This window comes from Tupaia chinensis, unplaced genomic scaffold, assembly GCF_000334495.1.
Source record: "Tupaia chinensis unplaced genomic scaffold, TupChi_1.0 Scaffold148617_1, whole genome shotgun sequence".
Taxonomy (NCBI): domain Eukaryota; kingdom Metazoa; phylum Chordata; class Mammalia; order Scandentia; family Tupaiidae; genus Tupaia; species Tupaia belangeri.
In genome coordinates this window covers 79,862-88,922 of record NW_006208466.1, presented here as the reverse complement: position 1 = coordinate 88,922, position 9,061 = coordinate 79,862, and the positions used below count along the sequence as shown (strand labels likewise).

The window sequence follows — 9,061 nt, the reverse complement described above, 5'->3', positions numbered from 1 at the left end:
CTCTAGGTTTGGAAAGTTTTCTTGCAGGATTTCATGGAATAGATTATCGATGCCCTTATGGGTTTCTTCACCTTCTGGAATGCCATTTATCCGGATGTTTGCACGTTTGATGGTATCTAGTACTTCTCGTTATTATTCTCAAATTTTTGTACCATTATCTCAGTCTTTGTGGTGGATTTTTCTAGGTCAGCCATTTTCTCTTCTATGTCTGAGATTCTATTTTCTGACTTTTGACTTCCTGTATTATAGACTTCATTTCTATCAGTTCCGTTTGACTCTTTTGTAAAGCGTGCAATTCCTCCTTTAGATATTGCAAGAATTTCCTCACCTCCTGGAACTCGTCAACTTCTTTCTCCTTTCTCTTTAGCAGTTCATTATCTCTCTTCTCTTCCATCTCTGTTAGCTTCGCCATTATGAATACTCTAAATTCTTTATCAGACATTTCCATGATTTGCATTGTACTGCTTGTGGATAAAGAGGAGTTATTCTTTTCCCTTGGAGGAGAGGTATTTTCTTGATTTCCCATATTTCTTGTGGTCCTGCGGTGATTTCTTGTCATCAGATGGATGGTGTGTTTCTTTTGAATTCTTTAAGTTCAATCTGAGTGTTCAGGAGCAAGCAGAAAGAGATGATTTGGAATCTCTTTGCTGTTCTGTTGTGATCGCTGGTGCAGTCGATTCAGTAGATACTGAGGAATATAATAACCCTAATAGTATTTGGATGTTTAGCTACAGTGCCCTTAGGTCCCTCTAGAAACACATTAAATAGATATTGAAGTGTGGAGAGATAAGAAAAAAGAAAATGAAAAAGAGAGAGAGAAACAACAACAAAGAAAGAGAAAAAAAGAAAAAAAAAGAAAAAAAATTGTAATTATTGTTTTTCTTTAAAAAGTAACAAAAAATAAAAAAATTTAAAAAATTTAAAAAAATAGAAAACCTTGTGGTGTTCTAGTGTGCCACTCAAAATGACTAGTTCACAGGAGCCATGAGGAATCCTCTTCTGAAGGAAGGCCTCAAAGCTCCTGCAAGGGTGGAAGGACCAGAGGGGATTATTAACAAAACAAAAGGTGGAGCTGAGAACAAGAGAAAAATTTTACCTTTAAAAAAATTATAAAAAGGAAAAATTATAAAAAAATGAGAAGACAGAAGCAGAGAGAGACAGAGACAGAGATACAGAGACAGAGATAGAAGGCCAGAGAGGCTCCCTACCATGCTAGCTTTGTTTGTTGAAGGCTGATTTATGAGTAGAAAATCTTCATTTCTCCTGTTCCCTGAAATGACTAGCTCGCAGGAGCCATGAGGAATCCTCTTCTGAAGGAAGGCCTCAACTCTCCTCATTATATATAAACTTCTAATAAAACATGTTATCTACCTATTTGTTGATTTATTATTTATTTTCTTCTACCCTGACAAAAATCTAAGGTCATGAGGACAGAGACTTTTATTTGTTCTGTTCTCTCTTTTATCTTGAGAACCTAGAATACATATAGTAGTTTCTCAATAGATATTTACAGAAGGCAAATGTCTAAAATATGTAGAACCAAAGTATAAGAAAACTTGTATACTCAGATCATTGACCATGTATGGTGAAAGTAAATCAAATTAAAATGAATCTAGATTAGATTTCAAGTTCCAAACCATTTTGAGAACTTTTCAAAATATCTCATTGTGTACAAATTACTGTAAATCACATACATAATTTTAAACATTTAAATATCTTGGTTAAAATGATAACTTTATTGTCATATTTTCAGAAAAATGGTTTAGAATAAAGCATTAAGTACTAAGATTGGAAACTATTGCATTTTCCAAAAAGCTTCCTAACCTTTTTTTGCTCATCACTTTAATAAAGCCTTTCAAAATATGGAAAGTGTATTTCTATCCCCTGTGAATAGCCATTGTTTCTATTGTGTACTTGTGTTTAGCACTTTTCTTGAGCTTCATTCTATTTGCCTTGGGTTTGGAAGGTGTTGGAATGAATGAAAAGTCACTTTTCTCACACTCTCAGCATCTATGGTACGTAAATTTCTGTGACTTGTGTCCAAATTATTTGTGCCAAGATAGTTACTGTAAAAGACATTTCTCACCAGCGAGAAGATAGGTTTGGGTATGTGTATGTCAGATGAGACAGTGAAGTAGTGAAATAAAATTCATGATAAAGAAGGCATTTTATTTATTACTCATAGGTCTCAGAACAGTATGTGTATCCACATGAAGTTGACGACAAGTCCAGATGCAGCAGGAACATCAACCAATAGCTGAGGAGCATGTAAGAGAGGACCTAAAGTAGTAGAACTGATTTACATGATTCTGACATTGACCATTAAGGTTATTTTTTTTTCATTTTTTTTTTTTAAGAAATGTTTTTGCTAAAGGGTGTGTATGCTCCCAGAAAGAGAAAGACAGAAGTGAGAAATCACCTCCCAGGGGAAATGGCCACACCACAATCCCTTCTCCTCCATTTTCCTTTTGGGATCTTAGGCACACACACACTCGTGCTTGGCATGAGTTTAAGCTACTGAGTCCAGGACTCAAACCAATATCGACTATATGGGTGTCCAGCAACATAACTATTATGCCATTTGCTGGCCCCAAGTTTTTACTTTTTCTTTTTTAAAGAGAGATTTTTGCTTTAGGATGCTGTGCTCACCAGAGAGACAGAAAGAGAGAAATCACCTGCTAGAGGGCATGGCCACACCACAATCCCTTCTCTACTCTCCTCTCAAGATTTGGGGCACCCACACACATGCACTTGGAATGAGTTCTAAGCCACCAGCTGTCTGGGACTTAAACTGCAGTCAACTACATGGGAGTCCAGAATGTACCCATTATGCCATCTTCTGGTGCCAACCATTAAGTTTTATCATAGTGACTGTAGGATGTGTTGGATTGTGGGTCAGTAAGATAAGAGATGAGTGGAACATATCACAAACAACCTGGACAAAGGTGTTGAAGTATGACTGGGTTTTAAACAATTTCTGTCAGGCCTAAAAATGAATACCAAGGCAGCAACTTCATTAAACAGACTTACGACAAGAAAAAAATCAAAGCTGTAATTCACTATTTTGAAAATGTCATTTCTTAAGAAATTGTAAATCATTAAAATCAACTTTTTCTGCCTAGAGATAAATGTTTAGATCACAATAACATACAATATGCAATGAGTTCATGTAAATCTCCTGTATGGGAAATGAAACCTAGAGATAAGGCTTGACTCAAGTTCCTTCCAGATCATAGATTCTAGTTACTGTGAAAAAACAGCCTTCTGCAATTGCAGTACAGATACAGTGGAAGAACAAATAACTGAATGATAAGGATTGTGACCTAGAGTTCAGCTTCTGCAGTAGCATATTTGTCTGGCCTTGGGGATATTCTTGCCCCTGACAATACCCTATTATTAACGCACTTGGCAGGAAATTCATTGGATTAAAGATCAGCCCTTCCATCAATTGAGAACAGCCTCAGGGGAGGCAACCAGAATGATGCAAGTCTGTGCTGTCACGGGTGCTCAAATGGGTGCTCTGTGCCTTATAGCCTGGGTCAGTCATGCAGAGCAGAATGTATGCTCCTGATGTATCTCCTAAAAAGCTGAACAAAACTTTTCTACATTCATCTAAAAATACACTCAACCAGAATTGATAAAGGAGCATGGAATGATTTGGAAAAGGTTCTATTTAGTTACCTTTTAAAAAATTGTTGTTGATAGAAGAGAAATTAAATCCTTTGATGAGTCAGAAAGGTTAAATTCATGAGGCTTCTGCTTTAAACATTTCAAAGTTTAAACAAGCAAAACGGAGCCTCTACATGTTCAGAGCAGATACACCCAATTTCTCTTCTGAATATTTCTGATTCAAGATTGTTCAAATCCATGAATGTAGAACCAGCAGATATGGACGGCTGATTAACCTGTAAGTACGTATATACAAACATACAAAGATTTTTGCTACAGCATTGTTAAAATTGCAGAAAATTGAAACAACATAACTCTATATATACTAGCATTGAACTCTATCAGTGACAAATTATTCATTAAAATACGAAGTATATATATATATATATATATGTGTGTGTGTGTGTGTGTGTGTGTGTATGTCTTGTGATCTATGGTTGCATAATTATATTACTGAATTGCATGTACAAGTTCACCTTTTCTAGGTACAAATGCCTACCTAAAAGAATAAACCATCACGAGTAACTTATGCATGTAAAGCATCTTCCAGAAATCAAAATTAGAACTTGGTGTATGTGGTTCGGGGCCTTTGCTCTCTGTTCTACACCATACAATCTCCCTAATCCCCACCTCTGGGACTTTGCTATCTGCTCCATCTATTGGGAATAGCCCCCAGTCTTCCTTTCTCTTAGCCACAGTGTAGCTTTAAGGCTTAAATAATTTTTTTCCCTCATTTTTTCAGTACATAGTTATTTTTATTGCTATTGTTTAAAATTTATTTATTTGGTTCCTTATTTAAGGAGATGGGCCACATCTGACATTGTTTTAGAATATTTGTCTCTTTAAATAATTGGAAATATAAGGGAGGGGTTTCACAAAGAAAAAAGAAGAACATTCATTATAATTGTCCTTGTGTACACAAGAACAGCCTTTAAAAGAAGACTTCTTACTGACACATGGTGAAGGTAATTATCATGAGAGCTGAGCTGTGATTCATCACTGACCTGACTGGAGTTCAAGGTAATGTGAAGTTCTTAGTTTTGGCTGAAGCCTATCTAAACATAGAAATGGAAAAAAAAAAAAAAAAAAAAAAACCAGAAAACAAAAACAAAAAAATACAGCCATATTAAACAGCCTCATTGAGCCTGGTTGACAGAAATCACAGCCAGACCAATTTCTGGCACACCTGGAGGCTGGGGTGGCACTACTACCTGTGTTCATCCGGTTCTTTGCAGGTTCTTTCCAACTAACAAAATGTCTTGACGTGTTTTGGTGCCAATGTGTCCTGTGGAAAAAAGTACATTTCCCTGTGGAAATAAGAGAAACATATAATAAACATGAAATAATGACATAGCAAAAAAAATGTTTTATGAAAAGGTAGACTTGGTGGTAAAGTGACGACAGCCATTGAGAACGAATGGTTGATACAGGTCATGGTAAAGGCAGTAGCCAAATCTGGAGCTTATAGACTTGAAGACATGACCAGGAAACCAATTTAAATAAGTGAATTCTGTTTTCTCAATCTTTATAAATGTTGCCTTTTTTAACCTTTACAGCAGGGGTCAGGAGGCAGAAATATTCCAGGGGTGTGCGGGGGAGCTAAAAGGCATAGCAGGTAGTAGTCTATGTTTTGGAGTTAATCACATGCCTGAAAAAAAACTATAATGAAGTTATGTAATTTTTAATTTTCTTTGTTTGTTTTTATAAATTATGCTATTGGTCATATGCACTCACTGGACAGAAACAGAGAGGGAGAGAGAGAGAAAGTGAAAAAGCATACCCTGGAGGGGTGGCCACACCACCCCTTAATCCTTTCTTTGTTTTTCCCTATTTGAGGCATGCATGAACAAGCATCAGCTGTGGTTTTCAAACTCCTAGATCTGGAACTTGGATTATATCATTGGCCATGTGGGATCCAACTATCCTAATCACCACACCACTGGCTGGCCCATTATGCAATTTTTCTAAACCTCACTTGCTGCCTTGGAAAACTCAGATAATCATAAGGTTTTATGTGGCTACTTGCAATGAATAAATAAGGAAAAGTCATTTGCATATTGGCCATCAATACTAAGCAATGCAATCAGAGTAGTTATCATTTGTTTTTCAGTAATTGTGCTGCTGCAGAATTGAGGGTTGGGTAGGTTGAGATTACAAAGTCAGTAGTGGGGCCAGCAGATGGCGTGGTGGTTAAGGCTCTGGATACTCCCACATGGCTGACCATGGTTTGAGTTCTGGACCTGGTGGCTTGCTTTCTCACTTTCCCTCTCTCTCTCTCTCTCTCTCTCTCTATGTCTCTCTCTGGTTAAATTAAAAAATAAATGAGTGGATAAATAAATAATTTTTTTAAAAAGTCAGTAGTAGCCTGGCTGAGATTTACAAGTCCCTTTGTTGTGTTTTAATCAAGGACCGTTTAATGAGGACTAAAAGACAGGTGTGGAAAGAGAGTTTTCTTGTTCTATGTGGGCGGGACTGACAAGGGAATAAATAAAGAGACATAAAATGAATTCCAATTAGTAATTCCAATTAATAAGGACTTCGTGATAGGAGTTCAATATTATGTGGGAATGTTCAGCTCTTTCCTGTATCAAAAAGGAATTGCTCTAAATTTCAAGCATGAGGTGGACAGGACTTAGATATTACACAGAGGTGCAGCTTTCAATTTTTATAGGTGAAACAAGCCACCTATCTAAGAAAATATTACCCAGAAACATAAATTACTGCAAATAAGAACTGTAAATTAGAATGACTGTGTTTGAAGAGTTCAGAGTCACTCCTGTTGCTACTCATCCAGTGAATCAACTGCTATGACTTGAATGCCCCCACCCCCAAAATCATGTGTTGAAGTTTAATTGTGAAGGGGTGAAGATTTAATCAAATATGGTGTTAAAAGACTTGAAGGAGTTGATTAGGATTAGATAAATCATTAGGAAGGAGCCCCTATGATTGAATCATGGTGATTTGCAAAGTGGAAAGAGAATGGCACACAGACATGACATATCTCACCATGTGGTGTCCTGTGTCCCCTCAAGCATCTGCAGAGAGTCCCCAGGAGCAAGAAGACCCTCAAAAGATGTGTCTCCTTGGGCTTGGACCTCCAAATCCATGAGTTGAGCGAATCTCTATTCTTCATGAATTACTTAGTGTGGTATTCAGTCGTTAGGGTTAGAAATAGAATAAACCACTATCCTTATACTGCAAATGAGGAACCTTAGGTTCAATAGTAAGCCCAAACCATAACAATAGAAGAAACCTGGAATCAAACCTACTTCTCATTCCTGACTGCATAGTCAGAGCTCCTTATACTTCACAAGGACTACTCCAGGAAAAGATCTCTGTTATTGAAATAGGAGAGAGAGAGGATGAGATTAAATAACATGGGACGCTTCTAGTCTCCTGCTATTCGGCACTTTGTGTAAGGGGTGGGAATGGTGTTGGTGATTACACACCAGGAGTGATCTCCTAGTAGTCACAGAGAGGTATAATCCAAATATTAATGTAAAGCAAATACTCTGCAAAAGTCCTAAATGTGGAAGACAGCCTCTGTTTAGAAGTTCTCTGTAAAAGGAAGCAGGTTTCCCTTGCATCATTTCCTCTTGGTTGCAGTAGTAATTCTTCTGAAGCACCACATTGGTTGCAGTAGTAATTCTTCTGAAACACCACGTAATTTGTTCTTTTCTCCAGTGGTGGAGCAGAGTAGATAAAAATTTGAATTGGAATGTACAAATGCCAGCACAACAGCACAATAGTTACATAATCTAGTAAAAACTGCTTAAATTCCTAGGGCATCAGTTATGAGAATAGTAAAGGTACCTTAATGTGATATTATGAAGTTTAACTAAGGTAATTTATCTACCTTATATGAAATAGCGCCCCATGACATAGTCAACCTAAAAGTTAATGAATTAGGTGTTGTCATTGTTATGATTTTTCAGATAGTTTCCTGTACACATGATATAGTTTAACATGGGCATATGAAAGTGAAAATTTCAGATAGTTTCCTGTACACATGATATAGTGCAGCATGGACATATGAAAGTGAAAAGAAAAGAAAAAGAGAAAGAGAGAGAGAGAGAAAGAAAGCACCCTCCAGGCTCTGGTCAAGACATGATCAAGAGAAAGAGAGAGAGAGAGAGGAGAGAAAGCACCCTCCAGGCTCTGGTCAATACACAATCCCATTTCTCCAATCCTTCATCCTCTCAGAGCCCAGGGAACAGAATGCATGCCTATTGTGTTTTCATATGTCCTCCCTAAGCCAAAGAGAAAGAGAAAGAATGCACCCCTAACAGGGTCTAATTGCCATGATCTACCGTCAACCTCAGCCAGCCCCAGGTCATAGGAACACATGTGTCCAGCATAATCAGGGAGGCCTCCAGATGTAAATCTGGAAACTTCCCACGTGTGTAAGCCTTACAAAGTGTCGTATTTTCTCACTTTTCCACCATCTGGTTCCTTGTTGTAATCAAAATTATACTGAGGAATTCTATGCTCTATTTATGAGACAGAGGATACTGTAATAATGACCTAGGTTGATTCCATTGAATCATTATATCATACATCTGAATCTTTGCTATGCCATTAACATTTGTCATCTTCATCATTGAATGATATTAGTCAAGGACTATATAGTGACTAGTGTTAGATAGATGTTAATCATTTAGAAGCAAAGCACAAAATTATAAGAGAATTACCACATTATTTGAAAAAAGAGCTCAGAAGGAATAACCCCTTTCAAATGATAGTTTTTAAGGTAAAACGGGATAATAACTATAATATATTTAGCATAGACATGGGTAAATAATGAATTCCTAGTGTAATTACAAGAGAAGCAATATTTATGTTTGGGAGCATTGATTCTGAACTCAGAAAATATGGTGCACATTTCTGGCTTCACCACTCACTATCTATGCAACCTTGATTATATTTACTAAACTCATTTATGAAACTCTATGACAGTGAATATTTTTGTTTGTTTGTTTTGTTTTTGTTTTTTTTCTATGTAATATAAAGTTACTTGTAGAGTTTTCCAGTGCCTGGAATGAAGTTGGCTATTAAAAAAATAACAATGATAGAAGCCAGCAGTTAGGGTGGTGATTAAAGCACTGTGCTCCACTATGGCTGATAGTAGTTTGAGGTTTGAATCCTGGACCTGGTGGCTTGCTTCCTCTCTCTCTCTCTCTCTCTCTCTCTCTGTCACTCTGGTGAATGCATGTGTCCTGTAGCAAAATTCACAATAATAATAATGGTAATAATAATAATTAAATAATTCTTAAAAATTAATTATAAATGGAGGAGAAGGACAAAGAGAAACTTATTTCATATGAAAGAATTACTTATAAAGTGAGACGAAGAGACATGAGGTGAACGTGAATTAATGAAGTGTCTGAATTTT

General features: G+C 36.8%; 1 pseudogene; it reads right to left on the bottom strand.

Moving 5' to 3' along the window:
- Window positions 1-6,776, bottom strand: part of LOC114006528 (olfactory receptor 4P4-like) — a 21,498-nt pseudogene extending 14,722 nt beyond the window's left edge.
- Between the last annotated feature and the right edge of the window lie 2,285 nt (window positions 6,777-9,061).